Source organism: Cryptomeria japonica, chromosome 7 (assembly GCF_030272615.1).
Source record: "Cryptomeria japonica chromosome 7, Sugi_1.0, whole genome shotgun sequence".
Lineage (NCBI taxonomy): Eukaryota > Viridiplantae > Streptophyta > Pinopsida > Cupressales > Cupressaceae > Cryptomeria > Cryptomeria japonica.
The window spans coordinates 362,938,068-362,962,023 of NC_081411.1; positions in this window are offsets into that span (position 1 = coordinate 362,938,068).

A 23,956-nucleotide genomic window follows, 5' to 3' on the forward strand; every position below is an offset into this window, starting at 1 on the left:
CATCTTTGGAGATTTTTGGCAATTTTGGAAGAAAACCAAATAGAAATTTTGGTAAGTGTTGCAGAAAAGATTTGTGGAATTGGGCTGCTCTTCTCCAAGCTATCCCTAGAAACCCCTTGGCAGATTCAAGGTTGGTGCATATTCTTACTTGTATGTTTGGAAAGTTGTTGTAGGATTGCTTGAATGTAAATGTTGCTTTCTTTGTATTCCTTTGTGAAAGATATTATTTGATATTTTTTTGTATTTCTTCTCTTGTATGCATTTTTTTGTGTTTTGGGAGTATCCAAGGCCTTCTACCCTTGGGAGGATAGAATGGTCTTGGGGGTGGAAGGAATTTTACAGCCTTAGGGTGAGAGGCTCTCATTATGAGAGTGATCTCAAGGGTTTGTGTATGTGACCCTTGTTGCATAGTCTTGTTTATGCATTTGGGGGTCATAAGGGGAAAAAATATGGTATGTATGCCTTGGGGGTCATAAGGATGTTGGGTTGAGATGGATTTTTGTGGTGTTCTTGGTTGTCATGAGTTAGATATGATCTATTATCTTGTAAATCTCCTCAATATATTTGGTCCACTTCCACCCTTGTAAAACATCACATTATGTGATGAAGTTTCAGCTTTGGGATGGGAATGTGTTTGTTGAGTTTTTCCCCTTGCTTGTTTGTGTTTGCTTGAGTGTACCCCATCTAGGACTTGGCTCTCCAAGCTCAGGGGTGGCTTCTAGTAAGCCTAGGCTAGGAGGTTAGCACCCCATGGTCACAACCTTAAGTTTTGAATGCAGGTTTCTTGGAAAAGAAAGCTAGGAGTTGCAAATTTTACTTTAGTTGCAGAAAGAATAAAGAATGTAATATTGTATTTTGTTGAAAAGAAAAGAATAGGAAATGTAATATTATTTTTGAGTTGCAAAAATGTAAGTGAGGAGATTTATGTTGTATTTATTTTTTTGTATAAAGAAATGTATTATTTTATTTAAGTCCTCGTTATTAGGAATGAGAGACCAGTTGAGGTATTTCACCCATTGTAAAAGTTGACTATTGTATTCAAAATATTTCTATGAGAAAAGAGTGGTTTTTTTGAATGGAAGGTTGTAATGTAATATTGTTGTCTTTTATCTGAAATCTATCCATTATATGAAAATTGTCATTTATCTGAAAAATGTATTTTATTTAAATCTGTCTTTTAACTAAATTTTGTCATCTATTATCTCTGAAATTTATATATAAAAAAAAAGGGATGCGGAAAGAGAAACGAGAATGTTTTAAGTGATTCTCCTGTAATATTTAAATGTTGTTGTTTACTGTCATTTTTCTACTTAAAACAAAAAAAAAGCAGAAAGCTAAAGTAGAACAATGTAAATTTACTTTTCCCTATAGATATCTAATTGAAGTTAAAAAGAAAAGCAATGATGTAGATAAACCTATTAGTTTAAAAAGTCTTTTGTTATGTGTTTGTTTAAAAAAAAAAAGGGAGGGGGGGCGGGGGGAATGGATGCATGCACAGATTTAGAAAACCAAAAATTACTAATAGATTTATGTCTAACTTTAATGAAGAAATGAACTTTTTGACATATTTAACAAGCTGTTAAATCTGACAGTCCTAATAAATTTAATTCTCCATATTTAAAATCTAGTTAACCTAGCTAAATGAATATTGGTATATATGTGAAATTAAAATCTTACTTTACATTAATTTAGCAAGAAATGAAATATATATATCTTTTATGCTATCTATATTTTATTTATTTCCTGCATGTAAAAAAAAAAGGAGAAGAAATCAAAACAAAACTAACCCTGGAGATCGATATATATATATATATATTCTAAAAAAAAAATTAATAAAAATTTAACCAAAAAAAAAAGGGAGTTTTATGGAGGGGCCGAACCACTGTGTTTACACACAGTGGACGATGCGGGAGGGTGCCTCCACTATGGGTAAACACAGTGGTCGCCACGACCGCACTGTGTTCACCATAGTGGACGGCATGGGCCACCACTGTGATTACACACAGTGGTCAGCACGGGGGCCGCCACTATGGGTAACCACAATGGGCAGCTCACGACCGCCACTACGGGTGCCCACAATGGGTGGCACTGGCCACCGCTATGGGTATCCACAGTGGCGTCCAGGGAGCCTCCCCGCCCTGCAAAGCTTGGACCTCCTTTGCATTTCGCCACTCCGGCCGCCACCTTGCCTCCATTCGGTCGCTGCCTCATGGTCGTCGTACCTGCAACACACACACACACAAAAAAAAGAGAAATATTAAACCCTAACCCCTTTTTGGGTTAGGGTAAAAGCAAAAGAGAAAGAAAGGATTTTAAAATAATAAGAATATGAAACCCTAACCCAATTTTGAGTTAGGGTTAGCATTTTATTAATAAGAGTATGTTAGTAATGCAACCCTAGCCCATATTTGGGTTAGGATTAGCATAGAAAAATAAAAGAAAGATTTGAATTTTAGTTTTTATTATAATTTTTAAACTTAGGGTTTATTTGTAAGTTGAAATAATATATTTAGTTGGTATAGTTGGGTTAATTTAAAAAAAAAAAATATGTATGAATGGGTATAAATTTAGATTTGTTTATCCAATTGTTGATATATATATTTTATATATGCTATATTTATACATATATATATATATATATATATATATATATATATATATATATATATATATATATATATATATATATATATATATAAGAAGTTAAGTTGAAAACCTATTTAAATTTTATTTTATTAATTAATGAACGCGTAAGTAATAATTAGACCCCTTTTCACTTTTAGCAGAATTTTAAATTGGGGGATTAATTTTATATAGCTCTAATATCGTAATTATTGATGTAATTTTATCATCGATCACTAATAAGGATATTTCATAAATAATTTTTGTATTTAATTAAATATGGACGTCAAGTTAAATTTAATTTGGGGGAAATTTGTAAATGAGAATTATCAATTATTTTATATACGAATTTTTAACCTATGAGGCCAATTTTGGTCAGATTATTTAATCGTCGAAATTTGAAGGTTTAGGGGAAATTAAAATTGGCTATAGTATAAATTAGATTTATTTGGCAAATAACATTATTAATTTTGAAACCTTATTGGCTAAATGTAAATAATGAATTTTGTGTGTGCTCGATTAATTAAATTTTAGATTTAAGATATCTGCATCATTATGCAATTAGCCCGGAATAATTTAAATGCAATTGAGATATTTAATTTTCCTTCGACTTTAATTAGCGGCAATTTAATTAGGATAATTATATTAACTAATTAAATTGCGACGATCCTCTTAGGAATTAAGTAGTCTTCATTAATTAATGTCACTTTAATGAGTGAGTTAATTAATCCAATTCTAGTGAACATTCCTAATTACATCTTAGTTAAGACAAAACTTAATTGACTTCGTTATAAATGAAGATTATTCTTTGAGATTTGATCACAAAAAAAATTGTTGTTCCGTTTTTACTCAAAATTTTGGGCACGACAACATGGCCCAATAACTTCCCTTCTAAAACTCTAAAGATACATTTCTTAGGATTAAGATATATCTCGTACTTTTGACACCTTGTAAATATCTTATGCAAATTATTGGGTTGGTCCGAGACATTTTTTGGAAATTACAGTGAATTCATCCATGTATATAATTATGCATTTTCGAATAAATTCATTGAATGTTTTATCCATTTATCTTTGAAAGGTTGCACCAACATTTATTAAACTGAATGGCATCTATCGATATGCAAAAGTCCCCCACTTAGTGGTGAACATTATCTTCATACAGTTTTCATAATTAACCAACACGTGATTGTAGCCCAAGTATCCATCAAGAAAGGATATCATCTATGACCTATTTATAGTTTGAATTACTTCATTGAGAGATGGTAATTGGTAATTGTCCTTCTTGGACACCTTGTTTAAATTGTGAAAATCCACTTGCACAATCTAATTTCACCATTCTTCTTTTGGACTAGAACTAGGTTCACGGCCTAGATTGAGTTCTTAACTAGAAAGATAATATTTGCGGTTAGCAAATTCTAAAATTATTTGAAGATGAGAGGATTCACTGGTCATTGTTTCTTCCTCAAATATTTTGCATTAGGCTTCAAGGATATGGTATGTCTGATTATAGAGGTATCAAAAGTTTTCAAATCCTCATATTCCTAGGCTATGAAATCTATGTATTCCTTCAATATTTTTATAATTTCTTCTCTTTGCTTGGGTACAAGTTTTTCCAATGAAGACTATCCTCTCCTTACCATTGGAACCAATATTGGATTATGGCTCAAATTTCTCAACCTTAGAATCTGTAGTTGATTTCTCTTTCACTCTAAGGTCATAATCGAAGAGGCGTTCAAGAGTAACCAATCCCTAGTTAGGAATAATATTTGTGGTGAGGTTCATAATACCTGCAGTATCCTATTCACCATTAAAATCTCCTCTATCATCTTCATCAATAATTTGGTCTTCAAAGGCACCCGAGTTTGCTAAGAAAGCCAAAATGTGCCTATCATCTTCAAAACTTTGAAAATGTGTAATGTTGTCAACTACCACTAGAGTGAGGAACAACTAAACTAAGAACCTTTTTAGTGGAGACTCACTAACTGGTTCAAGAGTATTGCCTGCCACTACTAATGTGTCTGGTATGGAATTTTTATTCCAGGGTACGAGCTCAATGTCAAAGGGCTCAAAGTCCTCTATGAGACCCCAAACTCCATTATGGTATGCTGCTAACCTCTTATTGTGATATGCATATGAAATTATTATGTGTTTAATGATGAGCTCTAAATCCTCTTGCACTCTTATGTTGGAATCCAAGAACACTGAGAGGGGTGGGTGAATCAGTGTTCTGCCGGTAATATAAGATTTTACCTTATTATAACATACACATATAAACTGGTAAATGAAGAAACATATAAAATGAAGTAAATAAACCAACCACATGAATGAACAACATAACACACTAAATTTTATACGTGGAAAACCTCAAAGAGAAAAAACCATGGTGGGATTTGTGACCCACAATATCAATTCACTGACCATATGAAAGATATTACATAGCATGGGGGCTTGCACATGCAAGAAGGCACACTGCCTAGAGCACATTGCTCAACACAAAAGAGTCTCACTGACTACAAGCTTTTGCTAAGATAAAACAGTAATGGTGAACTCACAAAATGCATCTACAATGCCAAAATGAGTTTTGGTTATAGCTCTGTTCTGTACTGGTTCATAAACCCTGAACCCTTCTACTGGTATCTCCTTTCCTCCAAGAATGCCTTACAAACCATCTACTGATCATTGCATGATACGAATTTTGCATACAAATGTCCTGCATACATATCCTTCGCATCACACAGTTCTACTTCCCTATCCTATACAAAATGACCTAATAAACTAGCTTATATACCCTTTACAAACAATATGCCTTATGTTGGCTTACAATACATCACAAAAGATATTCAATGTCAGCCCTATCCAATAATTACAAAGTGATTTTACAAATAAAACATTTCAGATCCCATCTGATGTCGGCTTCACTGAAGTGTTGGATGTCGGTGTCGGTGTCAATGATGACCTTGAGTACTCCAATGTCAGTATCTGCCGATGTATGCCTCCAATGCCGGTATATGCCTTCAATAAAATCTTGTTGCCATGACTGACAACATATGAATCTAATGAGTGTTAATTATCTATCATGTGAATTACATTTTGAACAAATACAAACATTTTGTCTATTTTCTTTTCCCTTCTTTTCTTGTTGAAACCAATTTTAACATCAAGAGCCTTGTCCTCTGCAGTGCCAAAGTATTTAGCCTTATCATCCAAAGGAGCATCAATTAGCATTTTAGCATATAGTTCCAAGATGTTGTCATCAACTTCATAGCCCAATTCAGTGACCCATATTGTTCTAGGCTCTACTGCTTCTATGAGAGTCTCATCTATTTTTACCATGAAGAGAATTTTAGTGGAGTATTTCTCCATAATGTGTTTGGAGATTCTCTCCCTCAGTCTCATTTTCTCTTGAAATTTTTTAAAGTAGCCCCAAAGCTTCTCATCCATGTTGCTGCCAAGACCGGTGATTGCATTTTTAATCTGCATACCTACCCGTATGTCATGAGCCCAATGTTTCTTTCCCAAACCTGGTAGCTCAATCATTAAATAAATCATTAAGCAGATAATAAGATTGACAAATCGGAAACCTCCTTTCTTAACACCTTTGATTTTTCCAAGATTCAACATTAATTCACTTCTTAACCATTCACACAAATCATAGTTTCCATTATTCTTTATCATTTGATATGTAGAATGGATACAGGAACTGGCAATAGAGTTCAATCTACTTGATTGAGTTACCTCATAGCTGATGATCATGCTAGAAAAATTTGCATCTATATCTTTAATGGTGTTGACCCTCATCGACCTTCCATCATGGGTTGTGTCGGTGAGATTTTCAAACTCAGTGTTGCAGATCTTCTTCCCCGATTCCTATCCAACTATGGGTAAGTCGGTGACCACCTGAATTGCTTCTTTGGTGATCATTTGAGGTTGGTCCAGCTAGATGAATTTATTATGGACCCTACTCAGGACATATCTAATCACTTCATCCTTGAATTCTAGTATATAGAGGATTTCGGTTAACCCTAGGTCTTCAATGATTTGATATTCTGGCTTGATTGTTCTGGAGCTACCTAGTATCATAGATTGATACATTCCCTTGATTTCCTCAATGCCTAAATCATCCAATGTATAGTGAGTATAGGCCTTGACATCTTCCACATAAACCACGCAATCAGGAACCCTCGAAAATGCGCTAGTAGAGTCTTCATTGCAATTTGAGGAACTTCCTCGAAAACAGGCCTAATCCTATCCTTAACCTCAACAATAGTGGGATTTGCAATGAAAGTAGGAGTAGATAATGATCTGGATGCCATTTCAAAGAAATACCTAGAAAACGATTGTCGGTTTGAAGATTTTGATTACTTCTTAGATAATTGTTGGAAATCCTGTAGAATGCCTTTGCTTGCTCTTGATCGCCTATGATTCGCCTTTGCTTCTCTTTGGTTTTCTCGAGTGTTGATTGATTGAAAATGAGTCCATTTTTCCTTTTTATCAGCGAGTAAACCCTAATCCTTCACTGTCATAAATGCTTAGCGGTACACCCTACTGGATGTCAGTTTCACAGTTTTATGCCAGATAAACCTCCATCAATGATCAATACAACTCTCTAGATCTCTTCTAGATCTCTTCTGGGGAATATGCAAGATTTGCAATGAATTTTCCAACCCCTAAGGCATATAGCTTAGTTACTAGTTGAATTTCCTATCGGTGCAGGAATGCTCTATTCTACTGGTGCAGTTACTGGTGGAGTTACTGGTGCAGTTACCAGTGTAGTTGCATCTCCACTTGGTTCTTCAAAATTTCTAACCCATCTCTTGGTGTGACTTTGTTGTATTTCATCTACCTTCTGCTTTCCTTTCTCATTTGTTTTAGTATTGCTAACTAGTGTAGTCTTGCTTCTACAGTACTTAGCAATATGACCTATTTTGTTGCATGCATAACATGTAACATTGTTCTTTTGAATTGGTTTGACATATCCAGTGTCATTCCTTGACCTACATTGATTAGCCAAATGTCCAAACTTTCCACATGCATGACACTTAACATTCATTCTGCAATCTTTTGACTTATGACCATATCTCTTGCAATTTGTGCATTGACCAGGAACTGAATTGTACTTTTGATTTTCTCTATTTCTACATTGTTTATCCATATGCCCAAATTTATTACAAATAAAGCATCTACCATTGAATTTGTAAGCATTAGATTGCCTTACAAGTTTCCTCTAGTTTGATAAGTTCTGCATACTGGTTGACTAATCTTCATTTGTAGTACCAGAGCTTTCGCCTTGTACAAATCCAAGTCCTCTAGAATCTTCACTCTACCTTTGTATTTTCAATAAGTCATCCAACTATGCAGCACTAATCTTGAATTTTCTTTATACTCACTTGCAGTACTCAGATCATCTCTCAGAGTTACTATTTTGGGATTGTACTAAATCAGTTCTCAACATATCATTCTCATGAGCCAATCTGCCACATTCTTCAGATTTGTTCTTCAGAGATACAACAAGATTTTCTTCCTTCTTCTTTCTATCCTCATAGTCAGGTCTTACATTTCATTCTTTATGAGCATGTTTTCTTGACTCGGTTTCTGACATTGTTCATTAAGTACATTTTTCTCTTCATCATCCTGGTTTTGCAAAAGTTCCTTCCTCCTAGCTTGAGCGGATGATAACCTTTCTTGCAGAACAAGAATGAATTCATTAATAGAATTCAATTGATCTTGCAGTTTTAAGTTCTTCATCCTTTCAGCATCATAATCCTCAAGTGCCATCTTAAGTTTCTTCTCCATGGCCATGTTCAATGATTCTGGTTTTAGGATCTTCCTCAAGCTGTTAAACTTTCTTCAAGGCACCAAGCTCTGATACCAATTCTTGGAATCCAAGAACACAAAGAGAGGGGGTGAATTAGTGTTTTGTTAGTAATATAAGATTTTACCTTATTATAACATATACATATAAACTGGTAAATGAAGAAACATATAACTAGAAGTAAATAAACCAACCACATGAATGAACACCATAACACATTGAATTTTATATGTGGAAAACCTCAAAGAGGAAAAACCACGGTGGGATTTGTTGATGCAGAGAGATCCACTCTAGAACTCTCCCTAAGGATTAAATCAACTCAAGGAGACACATCAAAGGATCCTCTACATGCTAGGTGATTCAAAACCAAACTCAACTCAACACACCCAACCAAGGATAACATCAAAATGGTTTGTTCCAACACCTCTATTGGTCTTAACACATCCCAAACACCATAAGACAAGGTTCTACACACCCCCAAACTCAGACTCAAATTCATAAACCAAACTTGCTCTTCTAGGCTCTATTCCTTGTAGCCTCCAAATCGGGTATTTTCAACTTTTCTCCAAATCATCCCAAAACACTTGACAAACAAATTACATATTTAGATAACCTTTAGTAGACCCTAAAACATATCCCAAAACTAGATATTACTCCTTTGGACCACCTGTACGGATCAGCCTGCTGTTATGCATGAATTTAGGCCTATTAGGTCACTTTTTCAAAGCAACCCCTATTGAATTAACTCCAAATGACTCCAAACCAAAAAAAAGTCTTAGGAAATGTTCCCAAACAAAGGATTTTCAAGGTTTTAGGGGCTTCCAATCTCATCTATCCCGTGAAATCCCAAACCCTCACTTTTAGGCCTCCAAAACTAGGGCCTTCTCAAATCCGACTCTCCAAAAACTTCCAGATCCTATTAATGGATCAAAAACCTCATATTTAACCTGCACAAACATAATCTAACATAAAACCAAGCACTTGTTAATACATTTTGCTCAGACCTTGAATGTGGCACCCCAAATGCACTCTTTCTCACTCAACCCCATACTCTTGGGCATCAAAAACTTCAACTCCAGGTTCTTCCCTGCACATGAATGATTAAAGCACATATTTTAAATTATTCTTGACCCATTCCACAAGCCACATTAACCACATAAAGTAGAATGGGTCAGATTCACAAAATGACTCTCAAACCCCTCTTAAACTGTCACCTACAACAGATTTTAGGACAGTCAATATAAAACGTACAAAGTGATTGATTAAACCTTCAAAACAATGCAAAATGAAAGTTAAAACATTTCCCTATCACCTCCAAAAATAATCAGATCAAAAGGTCTTGTAAAAATGAAATTACAATGGTTGCAAGTTCAGATTTTTGATCAAAATTGCAAGGAAAACTGGGTATTCATTGCTCCAACTTCAAAACTCTTACATTTCAATCAATTTCGACCATACTCCAATAACAACCAACCTCTCCCCATGTGAGAATGAGTTTTTTAAATGCATTTAGACTCCCAAAACTGAAATCAACCTCCCTAACTACCATTTTAACCAACTTTGGTTGTTTTACACATAATCACTCACTTGGTTTACATAACAACTTTTGACCTCCCTTGTGCTATGAAACTAACAAGAATTTCTATTACATTAATATGGTCTTTTGAGACCTTATGAACACAAAACATTAAACAAAACTCCTACTTTACCCTTGAACCCCATTACATGCTCAATTTGCCCAATTTTGCCCATTTTGACAATTTTTACAACTCATTACAAAATAACTCATTTTATGAGTTTCATGAGTTCCAATGGTCTTATTAACCATGATTACATATTTAAATGGTAAAGATTGACCTTACAACATCAAAATATTTATAATCTTCATTGCCCTTCAATGTGGCCTTATGATGGCCATGTTTGTCTTGGGTGCTCCTGCACCATTTGTGACCCACAATATCAATTCACTGGCCATATAAAAGATATTACATAGCATGGGGACCTGCACATGTAGGAAGGCACACTGCTCAATACAAAAGAGTCTCACTGACTACAAGCTTCTATTGAGATAAAACAGTAATGGTGAACTCACAAAATGCATCTACAATACCAAAAAGAGTTCGAGTTATAGCTCTGTTTTGTACTGGTTCATAAACCCTGAACCCTTCTACCAATATCTCCTTTCCTCCAAGAATGCTTTACAAACCACCTATTGATCATTGCATGATATAAATTTTGCATACAAATGTCCTACATACATATCCTTCGCATCACACAGTTCTACTTCCTTGTCCTATACAAAATGACCTAATAAACTGACTTATATACCCTTTACAAACAATATGCATTATGTTGGCTTACAATAAATTACAAAAGATATTCAATGTTGGCCCTATACAATAATTACAAAGTGATTTTACAAATAAAATATTTCAGATCCCAGACTAATGTCAGCTTCACTGAAGTGTTGGATGTTGATGTCGGTGCCAGTGATGACCCTGATTACTCCAATGCTGATATCTGCCTATGTATGCCTCCAATGTCGGTATATGCCTTCAACATAATCTTGTTGCCATCAATGACAACATATGATCTAATGAGAGTCAATTTCCAACATCTTACAGTGTTTCCTCCTTTTTAGAGAGATAACAAAACTCCCCTTGTCAAGGCCTCATACTCTACAACATTGTTCGTACAAGAAAATTGAAGGTGGTAAGAAGAAAGGAATTCCTTGCCTTTTGGGTTGGTGAGATCAACCCCTACTCCATTGCCTTGTTTAGACCTAGATCCATCAAACTTTAACAACTGTGGGTCATTCTTTGCATATCATTTCCTCATTTTAGGCATCACAAGAATTAGAAGGTCTGATGTGCTATCTTCCCAAGCTTCAAGGATGGCCATGTTGGAATCCAATAATAGTGAGAGGGGGAGGTGAATCAGTGCTATACCAAAATGATTAATTTTAACCTTATTAAAACATGCATACACCAACCAGTATACTAGTACATACAAAATTGAAAGAAGTAAAGCAACCAACAAGCCAATCACATAAATGAGAACCATAACACACAGATTTATACGTGGAAAACCTCAAAGAGGAAAAACCATGGTGGGATTTGTGACCGACAATATCAATCCACTGGCCATATGAAGAGATTAAAAAATATGAGGGGACTTGTAGGAAGGCTTGCCGCCTAGAGCACACTGCTCAATCACAAAAGGAGCCTCATTCACTACATAAAAATCCAGACTACAATCCAAAGAAGTGTTGAACTGCTAAGATAGCATCTTCTATGCTAGAATACAATTTTGGTTTAAGCTGTGTTTGTTTCGGTATGAAACCCTAAACCCTTTACCAGAATAACCCTTACATGAATTTCCTCACATACATGATCCCTCTAATATATTTTGCATCATATTACATTCGCATATCCATAATTTCCTATCTCATGTCTATATCAAAATGATCTATCAAATTGACCTAAATACCTTATACAAATTATCATGCCTTATGTCAGCTTACAAGGATATATACAATATCAAATTAAATATCTCTCAGATAACATAAATGCATAAATATCAAAACCAATTGCCGATGCCGGATCCAAGATATGTCGGCCTCCAATCTCGATAACCTTTACTAAACCATGTTGGCTTGCATTGCCAGTTACCAAAGAAATTATTTTGTCCTACTGGTGCCAGTGTTGGTATAGTTTATGTGAAGTGCCTGTCGGTACACCACTGAGCCAAAATATGAGGCCGAAACACAATACCATGTTGCCATCAATGATGAAATAGTGAAACCAACCAACCAATTGAGTGTCAATTGCCAACAATCTCCCCCTTTGGCATTTATGGCAACACTCATGTGAAAAATGGTCAAGGTTTCATCTATCAGTTTCATCCTACCCTGCTCCCCCTGAGCTAAATATCCATTAATGCAAAATACTCTATATTTCCATAACTATTACTCCCATATCTCCATAACTCCCCCTAGTGTATACAAATCCTTCTATTCTTTTTCACATCTATATCACTCCCCCTTTGACGTCAATGCCAAAAAAAATTCTAAAAGGAATGTCAAAGAAAAAGAATTGTACAATGAATATCCCAAAATGTCTTACCCGAGCTTGACAAATTTCAAAATTTCTGGATAAGCCTTCTCGAGTAGCTCTGTTAGCATTATACACTCAGATGAGAATGGTTGATGTTGTCATTGATGGAAACCAACTGGTAATAGGGCTCACAGGTTCTACCGGCAACAAACTTCACCTATCATCACTGATAGACACTACAAAGGTTTATTCACACCGGCATCCAGTTCCAGCAGCACTAGATTATACTAGAAGTCCAAGATGACTTGGAAATAATATTGTTTATGTGAAATGTATTGTAATGTAATATTATATTTGTATAGCCGACATGATGTATTGTAAAGACTCATATATGTATGAGATCTTGTAGGTCATTTATAATGTAAGTAAGGATATGATAGGTATGTATGTAAGAAGTATATGAGAGCGAATAATTGTATATGCATTTTGATGTATTTATCTTAAGAGCAAATAAGAAGCAGAGCAAAGTGAAGCAAGGTTTTGGCAGAGGTGTCAGATATATCTTAAACTAATACTAAATCTAGCATTGCAGATGCTATTTTGAGCAGTACATTGTTATTGGATTTAACCATCCAATTGTGTAGTCAGTGAGACTCCATTTTTGTATTGAGCAGTCAGCACTAGGCAGTTGGCCTTCTTGCATGTCCAGGCCCCTATTGTACTGAGTAATATTTACTCATATTGGCCACTAAGTAAATATTATGGATCACAAATCCCACTGAGGTTTTTCCCTTACCAAGTTTCCTCGCCAAAAATATATGTGTTATGGTGTGCATTGATGCTTATTCTTTTGTTTTTCTTTACTGCATTATTATTTGTTTACCGCTATATTAATTTGGGTTGTAAAGCTGCAAATAAGTTTAAATCTTTCATCTACCAGTCAGACACTGATTCACCCCCCCCCCCTCTCAGTGTCTTTGGGACTAACCAAATATCTAACAATTCGTATCAGATCCCAGTCCTTTATTTGCAGAAGCCTAATAGCTTGAGGAAGATTTTGAAACTGGTACCGATGGAAATTTTGAGACAACGGTTGGAAGGAGCTGTTGAAGATTTTGATGCAGAAAAATTGAAGAATATCAAACTGGAAGATGAACTCAGAACTGCTCGAGAATTCATCAAAGAACTTCAAGATAACCTGGTTATAACAAGGAATAAGAGAAAAGAATTACATGTGCAACTACAAAACCAAGATGATGAAGAAAAAGAAACTCTTAGAGATATTGCAAAGAAACTAAGACAAGAGAACAGTAACATGAGGAATGAGATGCAAGATTTAACCATGAGACTAAAAAAGGATATTGAAGATAGAAAGAGGAATGAGGAAGATTTGGCTAGAAGACTTAATAAAAGATCAGATGAATCTCTAAGGCTTAGTTATGAAAATGATATGCTTAAAACATATTTGATTCACATGCAACATGACAAAGAGGAACTTATGAGACAAGTTAGTACTTTGGAAAGTGAGTTGGTCGCTGCAAATGAATACAAAAACAAATTCAAGAATAGTTTAGACAAGCTTGATGATATGCTGAAAAGTCAAAAACCTGATGAAGAAATAGTTGGACTTGGATTTGAACATGGAGAAATTTGTGGAACTGCAAACAATCATGATCATAGCAAACTGGTAAGGCAACCTAATTCTTATAAATTCAATGGAAAATGTTTTAATTACGATAAATTTGGTCATAGAGAAAATCAGTACAAATTTAGTAATAATCAAAATACAAGCTAACCCACCAGTCAATGTTCCAAATGCAATAAAAATGGTCATAACTTAGACAATTGTAGAATGAATGTAAAATTCTAAGTTTGTGGTAGATTTGGACATCTATCTAATCAATGCAGAACTCAACTGGTCAAGGTTATGGAAAAGCTATTCAAAGAAACAATGTAACATGTTATGCATGTAACAAGATTAGGCATATTGCAAGATTTTGTAGAAGAAAGAATATACCAACAAACAATAGAGGATCTAATGACAAAAGAAAAGAAAAGGTGAATGAAATCAAGCAAGAATTCACTAAACAATGGATCAGGAAGAGAGATTAGAGAAATGATGAATCTGTCTCTGCACCGCCAGAACAAAGTAATCCTGCACTAGCAGGAGATTCTTCATATAAATAAGGAATAATCCTTAGGGGTAAGGCAACTAATTGAAGATCATGAATTTACCCTTGGTTGGTGGTAAGAAGTGATAATTCTTCTTTACCGACACATATGTTGGAAATTCACTTCATTGGCGAAGCATTTAATGCGGTTGTAAGTTAACGTTTTGGTTATAAAGCACTTGAATTTCTCATTTCAACTTACCAAAGCATTCAAACATTCGAAGAGTGCAAAAGTTGAGCACAAGCATTCAGGAAGTGAAGTAGCAAAGGTTTGTTTTAGAGCATTCAAGGTTTTCACTTACATTCGATAGTCAAAGGTATTTATCTTACGAAATGGCTTCTTCATCCTCTGTTCCTGAACTCATTGCAAACCCTACTATTGTGGAAATGTCAAGCATCCTAGACTAGTCTTTAAGATCACCCCTAAGATAAAAAAGTTGGATTACTCCATTGGTGTATTTTTTAAAATTCCAAAGGGAGTCGTATTTGTTGAAGACCCTAAGGCATACATTCACTGTGACATTGAAAATTTAGGGTCCGAAGATTTAAGGAACATGTTCATGAATGTTATCACTGACAAACAAGGTGTAGTCAAACCAGAACACAAGGTTGTTGAAGATTTAGGGTTCACTAACATCCTTGACATGCCTGAATTTTAGATGAGATTGTCCATTATGCTCTTAGTCCAGTACATGGTGATTTTTTGTAGTTAGATTCAGTTTTCAAAGTTACCAAGCAAGCAATTAAGGTTGTTACTGGTTTACCTTCTACTGGCACTAGGCCTAAGAAGAAAAAGAAAATTCCAAACAAAGAGGTTATGAACTCAACCCGCACTACATTTGACAATAGATCACTTAGGGTTAGTGATATAACCGACAACAATGTTAAATATGCTAGTATGGTTATTGGATACAAAGTTGCTCATACTAATAGATTGAACTTTGTTTCAACTTTATGCATTCATAGTGCCTATGAGATGATTATGAATAATGCAAAAATTGACATCTGTGATGGTTGAAAGATGAACTATTAGAAAATTTGAGCAAGATCAAAGGTGACAAGAAGGGAACTTTCAAGTTTGGGAATTTGATTGTATGCTTAATGTTATATTTCACAAAGGAGATTCCCGGTATTGGACACAATGACTTTTCCTATGATAGTTTTATTGGAAAACAACTTAAGGAGGCAATTACCGACATAGGCTCAGATGGTGACAAACTGGTAAAAGAGTATTTCAAGGTTTTTCAAGGAAAAATGAGGCAAAGGGAAAGGATCCCTCAAAGCATTGTAGATAAATATGACAAACAGGTATACTTTGTGATTAAAAAAGATGAAGTATGGATGGAGGCAATTAGTGTTGGCATTCTACACTCTAATGAGAAATGATGGTGTTGTCATTGATGGCAACCTTCTAGCAACCTTTTGGCATTCATCTGGTAAAGCCACCGGTAGGCACCGGCACCAGCATAGACATCTACATACACCAGCAGACACTTCACCGGAAGTGGCTACAATGCATACCAACACTCCAGCCGATAGGAAATAAACTTTTGTTTATTGTATTTAATTGTAATTATCTTTTGTAAAGCTGACATGGCACATTGTAAAAGACTCATATATATGTATGAGATCTTATAGGTCATTTTGTGTAAGAAGTATGGTAGAAGGATAGCATGAATGAAAGATATTTTTGTATAAGGAGATATAAGTTGACAACGAAGGTTTTGGTTATAGAATGAGCTTAAACCGGTACTGAACCTAGCATAGTTGATGCTGATTTGAAGTAGTACATTGTATTGGATTTTCATAATCCATTTTGTAAGTCAGTGAGGCTTTTATCTTGTAAATTGAGCAGTGAGCTCTAGGCAGTTGGCCTTCCTGCATGTGCAGACCCCTCATTGTAAGTAATATTTATTCACTGGCTAGTGAGTGAATATTGTGGGTCACAAATCCCACCGAGGTTTTTCCCACACCAGGTTTCCTCGTTAAACATCTAGTGTTATGGTGTGTTTTCTATGTTGTCTTTATTGTTCCTATTTACTACATTAATTCTTATTTACCGGTACACTATTTTGGATTGCAAAATACTTAATAAGGTTAAATATGTTATTAACCAGTTAGATAATGATTCACCCCCCCCCCCTCTCAGTATCTTTGGGACTATCATTAATCCTAACAATTGGTATTAGAGCCTGGTCCTCTATTTTCAAAAGCCTAACAACTTGAGGAAGATTCTAACACCGCTACATATGGAGAACTTAAGAAAGCAATTGGAAGGAGCTCTTATAGACTATGATTTAGAGAAGTTGAAGAATATCAAACTTGAAGATGATCTAAGGACTACACAAGAATTCATTCAAGGAATTCAGGAGAATCTTACTATTGCTAGAAATAAAAGAAAAGAACTTCATGATAAGATGCAGAGTGATAATGATGAAAAGGAAACTCTTAATGAACTTGTGAACAAGATGAGACAAGAAAATAGTATTATGAGGAATGAAATGCAAGATATGACTATGAGATTTTGTAAAGACATTGAAGATAGGAAGAAGAATGAATATGACTTGACTAGAAGAATCAATGATGTTGGAAATGAAAATCTAAGACTCAGTCATGAAAATGATATGTTAAAGACAGATCTGATTCACATGCAACATGATAAAACTGAACTTATGAGACAAATGGGAATTCTGGAAAATGAGTTGGCTACTACAAATCAACACAAAGAGAAATTCAAGAAAAGTTCAGAGGAACTTGATGATATGTTGAAAAGTCAAAAACCTAATGGAGATACAAATGGACTTGGATTTGAAGTTGGTGAAAGTTTTGGTACTGCAAACAATCATGATCATAGTAAACCGGTAAGACAACCTAATGCTTACAAATTTAATGGGAAATGCTTTAACTGTAACAAGTATGGTCATAGAGAAAATCAGTGTAAATATAGAAACAATTAGAACATTAATGCACCCACCGGTCAATTTTCCAAATGCAACAAAGTTGGTCATAATTCTGAGAACTGCAGAATGAATGTAAGATGTTATGTTTTTGGAAGATTTGGGCACTTATCTAATCAATGAAGAACACAAACCGACATAGGATATGGAAAGGCTATTCAGAAGAATAATGTGACTTGTTATGCTTGTAACAAAATTGGACATATTGCAAAATTTTGTAGAAGCAAGACTTCACTGACGAATAATAAAGGACCCAGTTTAAAAGGAAAAGAAAAGGTTGATGAGGTAAAGCAAGAATTTCCAAAACAATGGATTAGAAAGACAAATCAAAATGTTGATGAGACTATTCCTTCATCGATAGAATAGAGTAATACTCCACCGGTAGGAGATTCTTCATCCCACTAAGAAGTAACCCTTTGGGGGTATTGTAGAAAATTGAATATCATGGAGTTTACCCTTGGTCGATGGTGAGAAGATAGATTTCTTCTTTACCGATAGATGTGTTAAGTTTTCACTTAACCGACGAGCATTTAATGCAGTTGTTGAAGAAAAAAGTCATTATATATCATCATTTTTCCTTCATTTTTGATTCATCAAGAATTCAATTTAGCAAAGAGCGCGAAATCCAAGCGAAGGCATTCAAGGTGAAGGTGGGAAGTGATTTCTTTCAAGCATTCAGACATTATCAGGCAACTTAAGGTATTTTTCAAATGGCTTCCTCTTCTACTCCCAAATTTATTGCAAACCCTACTATCGTGGAAAATATAAAATTCCCTAGGCCCGTATTCAAAATTATTCCCAGGATAGCTAAACAAGATGATTCCATATGTGCATTTTCAAAGATTCCTAAAGGTGTAGCTTATGTTGAAGACCCTAAGATATATATTCACTGCAATATTGAAGAATTAGGTTCTAAAGAAGTGTTAAAGATGTTTAAGACCATAATTTGTGATGAAAATGGCAATGTCAAACCTGAGCACAAGGTTATTGAGACTTTAGGTTTTGTGGAAATCTTGAACATCCCTGAATTTCTGGAGGAAGTAGTGAGAATTGTCCTAAGTAGGGCACATGGAGAATTTATTTGGTTAGATTCAGTCTGCAAATTCACCTGACAAGCAATTAGGGTAGTGATAGGTCTACCCTCAACCGACAATAGACCTGAAAAAACTAAGAAGGTTCCTAATAACAAAGTCATGACCTTAACCGGAGCAACATCTGATAGTAGATCTGTGAGAGTGAATGGCATCAAGAACATTAATGTGAGATTCATAAGTATGATTTTAGGCTATAAGACTACACATGCAAACAAACGCAATTTAGTTTATAGTCTTTCCATTAATAGTTCTTATGAAATGGTAAACAATAATGCAAAAATAGATGTGTGTGAATGGATGAAGGATGAACTAATTGATAACTTGAAGAAGATAAAAGGTGATAAGAAAGGGACATTTCATTTTGGTAATCTCTTGGTATGCCTTATGTTGTATTTCTCAAAGGAAATTCTCGGTATTGGACAGAAAGACTTTGGATATGACATACCGGTAGGCAAACAATTAAAAGAAGCTTTCACTGGCATGGGTACTCCTAAGGAAAACAACATAACTAAATTTCAAAGCTTTCCAAACCAAAATGAAGACTAGAGAGAGACTACCACAGAGTGTAGTAGATAAATATGATAAGGAAATTTGTTTTGTAATTAAGAAAGATGAAACATGGATGGAAGTTGTATTACCTAGAACTATATGGGTATTAGAAATGGGTTATGAGGTAGATCTGAACATTGTTGAAACTTATGCAAAAGCTTTGTTAGATGCACCTAGAGAACCATCAGAAGAAGTTTTTGGTAGTGCTGAAACAATTGAAAGTGGTGTACAAACAATGAAACAAAGGAATAGAAGAGAAAAGTATATAAGAGATGCTTCTAAATAGGTAAAGGAAATAAAACCAAATGTTATGAACCTTACTGGTATAAAGGCAAGTGAACTGGAAGGACTGGAACCAAAGGCACACATTTCACCGGTTGGCACATCATCTGATAGTGAGATACCTATAGAATTCAAGAGAGTTGATAGGAAGAGAAAACTCTCACCGGTACCCTCTCCTTCACCCAAGAAAACAAGAACCTTGAGAAAGAAACAACAAGCAGTAAGGCAACTGGCAAAGAAGCTTACACCAAAGAAGAAATAGAAATAGGTTATACATCCTTTAGATAATTTGCTAAATGAAACCACTGATGACAGTAACTTGGCAAATGTGAGCAAATTGTATAACACATTCATTGATTCAGAAAAGGAAAGTATTGAAAACAATATAATTCTACATATGGACATATACAAGAAAGTGTTCACTGAAGTTGTAGATTACTTACCAAATGAATTGTATAGAAGGTTAGATGCAAAGAGGATTGCAGTAATGGAGTTGGACAAGAAACTTAAAATTGAAAAACTTCTAGTTGTACATCTAGTTAACTCTAAAGAGGAAATTGATGACCTAATCTATGAAGCTAACAAATCAGTTTTTGCTAGTGGTCACCAGCAAGTGAGTTTAATGGCTAGTAGACTTAATGAAATTGCTAAGGAAATGACTGATAAATGGGATATCTTCTTTGTGGAAAGAGAAAAACAAGAAGAATTGAACAGGTCGAAGAAAACATTTAAGGTTTATCAGAAAGATAAGGACAAAGGGAAAGGTAAAGTTGGTGGAATACCAAACATCAAAATAACTGACAACTTGCCACCACCTTTGGACACTGCACCAGTACATACTGTTGATACACCGGCTATTGATAGTGTAGGTATAACACATGATGACACTAACCCTAAATTAGAAATTCTATTCACCATGAATGTTGATACTCGGAAAGTGAACATTGTTGTGGATAAGGATAATATAGAGGTAAAGAATGATATTGTTGACAGGGGAAACATTGTTGAGCAACCGACAGAGAATGTTGAGGTTGAAATTCAAACAGAGAAAATAGAGCATACACTACAAATAGAACAACCATTGGAGACTGGTATGAATACTGGTAGTATAGATGCTAGCACTAAGAAACCTACAGAGACAGAGATACTGGCAACTGAGAGCATAAAGAAACCCATAGAGAAACCCACAAAGGCACAAGTACATATTGAGATAGTGAAACCGATAATCACTGAGAAACCCAAACCATTACAGGTTGAAACACAAACTCAGACTAATCCACTAGAGGATAATACAAGAAAATTCATAACAAATGTTGGAAGCACTAAAATGATTAAGGCGGTTGGTCAGGCATCTGGTACTTCTTTAAGTGAATTCAGTCAGGCCTACCAATGTGACAGAGGTACTCTTGGAATCTATCAAGAAGATAATTGACTATAATGCATTGGCTTATAAAGCAATAAATGATATAATACCTATTCTTAAGATGATTGCACCAAAATGTAATATAGATCATGTAAAAGATTCTTTAAGGTAGTTGGACACATTGTCTAAATTTATTGCTAGAAATATAATAACAATTGATAAGGTGAATGAGGATACATTCAAAGAGAAAATGGAAAAAGAAAAGGAAAAATTCTTTGAGGACACAATAAAGAAGTGCACTGAACATATTAACACACTTTTATCGGCACTGAATACAACAATTTTGGAATATAAGGAACTATATAGAGAAACATGCAAGCCACATCTGTTGACACAGGACATTGAAAAGGAAATAAGAAGAGTATAGAAGGAGATAGATGATATAGCTGATAACATTATTGGTTCATCCGAACCTATATCAATTATTGAGAAAGAAATAGTAGGATTTGAGGAAAAGTTGGAGAAGTTTGAGAAGGAAAAAGCAAGGATCAAAGCAAATGCCAGAGAGCTTAAGCATAAACTTAGTCCTAAATTGGATAACCTTATCTCTTTGAGAAATGAGATCTCTAGGGCATTAATTCAAGGGGAAAGATCATCGAAAGAGTATATGCATCATCTCATTGGCACGATCCAATGAACTGAGGCAACCATGAATAACAACAATAGATTCATGTAGAGTTTAAACTTGGTTTTGGTAGACATATTTCAGATTGTAACCAACCGGTTACAAACCTTAAGGTGAAATTTTGCACTCATTTGACAAATTTTGACAACCTTTGTCATTGATGTCAAAGGGGGAGTAGTAGACAAAGAAAAATGATCATCCAGAGGAGATCATCTGCTCAGAGGGAGCACATCTTTTTGGTAAATTTTTGGACTTCACTTTTTGGGACGGTTTTTGGATTATTCTCATGAGTGTTGCCATCAATGCCAAAGGGGGAGATTGTTAGCATTATACACTCTAATGAGAAATGATGGTGTTGTAATTAATGGCAACCTTTTGGCATTCATCTGGTAAAGCCACCGATAGGCACTGACACCAGCATAGACATCTACATACACTGGCAGCGGCTACAATGCATATCGGCACTCCAGCCGACAAGGAATAAACTTTTGTTTATTGTATTTAATTGTAATTATCTTTTGTAAAGCCAACGTGGCACATTGTAAAAGACTCATATATATGTATGAGATCTTATAGGTCATTTTTGTAAGAAGTATGGTAGAAGGATAGCATGAATGAATGATATTTTTGTATAAGGAGATATAAGTTGACAACAAAGGTTTTGGTTATGGAATGAGCTTAAACCGGTACTGAACTTGGCATAGTTGATGCTGATTTGAACAAGTACATTGTATTGGATTTTCATAATCCATTTTGTAAGTCTCTGAGACTCTATCTTGTAAATTGAGCAGTGAGCTCTAGGTAGTTGGCCTTCCTGCATGTGCAAGCCCCTCATTGTAAGTAATATTTATTCATTGGCCAGTGAGTGAATATTGTGGGTCACAAATCCCACTAAGGTTTTTCCCACATCGAGTTTCCTCATCAAACATCTTGTGTTATGGTGTGTTTTTTATGCTATCTTTATTGTTCCTATTTACTGCATTAATTCTTATTTACCGGTACACTATTTTGGAATGTAGAATACTTAATAAGGTTAAATATTATGTTAACTAGTTAGATATTGATTCACCACCGCCCCCCCCGCTCTCAGTATCTTTGGGATTATCATTAATCCTAATAGTTAGACCTAGAACTGTCTAGATAATAGAGTTGGGTTATGAAGTGGACTCACACATCTTGGAATCTTATGCCAAGATACTCCTAGATACTACACTGGAACCCACTGAGAAGATCTTTGGTAATTCTGAAACTATAGAGAGTGATGTTACTATGATGAAGCAAAGGAAGAAAAGAGAAAAAGATATAAAAGATGCTTTGAAGTTTGTAGAATTTGTTAAGAATGGATTATTGAAACTTGATCTGATGAAAGGTGTTGTTGAACAAGAAAGAAAATCAGAACAACAATCGGTAGCACATATCTCTCCTATGGCTACCTCATCTTATTCTGACAATGATAAGGCTACAAAATTCAAAAGGGTGGAGAGAAAGAAAAGAAAACCCTCACCGGCACCTGCTCCATCTCCAAATAAATCAAGAACACTTAGAAAGAAACAATAGGCTGTGAGAGAGCCTAATGGTCAGAAGAAGAAGGTTACACCAAAGAAGCAACCGAAACAAAAGGAACCATACACTCTTTCACTGGCTGGACTAATAAATGAAATAACTCAAGAAGGAAAACTTAGTAATATCAATAAGTTTTATCATTCTTTTATTGATTTTGATAAGGATACCATTCAGGAGAGTATTATTTTGTATCTAGACATATATAAGAAGGTTCTTATTGAGGTTGTAGATGTTCTTCCTAATGATTTATACTTGAGACTTGAAGCAAAGAGAATGTACGTTATGGAGTTAGATAAGAAATTGAAGGTTGAGGCACTGTTAGCTGTTCATCCTGTTAGTTCTAAGCAAAAAATAGATGACTTAATATCTGAAGCTAACAGGACTGTGTTTGTGAGTGGTCACCAGCAAGTTAGTCTTATGGTCGACAGAGTAAAAGAGATTGCAGATGAAACAACTCATAAATGGGATATATTATTTGTTAAGAAGGAGAAAAGGGAAGAGAAAGATAGATAGAAAATTGATAAATCATTTACTAAAGTATATCAAAAAATAGATAAGGGCAGGAGTAAGGTTGGAAATGTACTTGACATCACAGTTAAGGACAACTTACCGTCACCAACATAGGACACCCCACTGGTAGTATCAGAGGCACCGACAAAAATGCAAAATGAGCCTGAAAATATATCAGAGGAAGTGAAAACAGATAATATTGATTATGAGTCAGACATTCTATTCACAATGAATGTTGACACTTAGGACATCAATATTTTATTGGACAAGGAAACTACAGAAGAAAAGAAA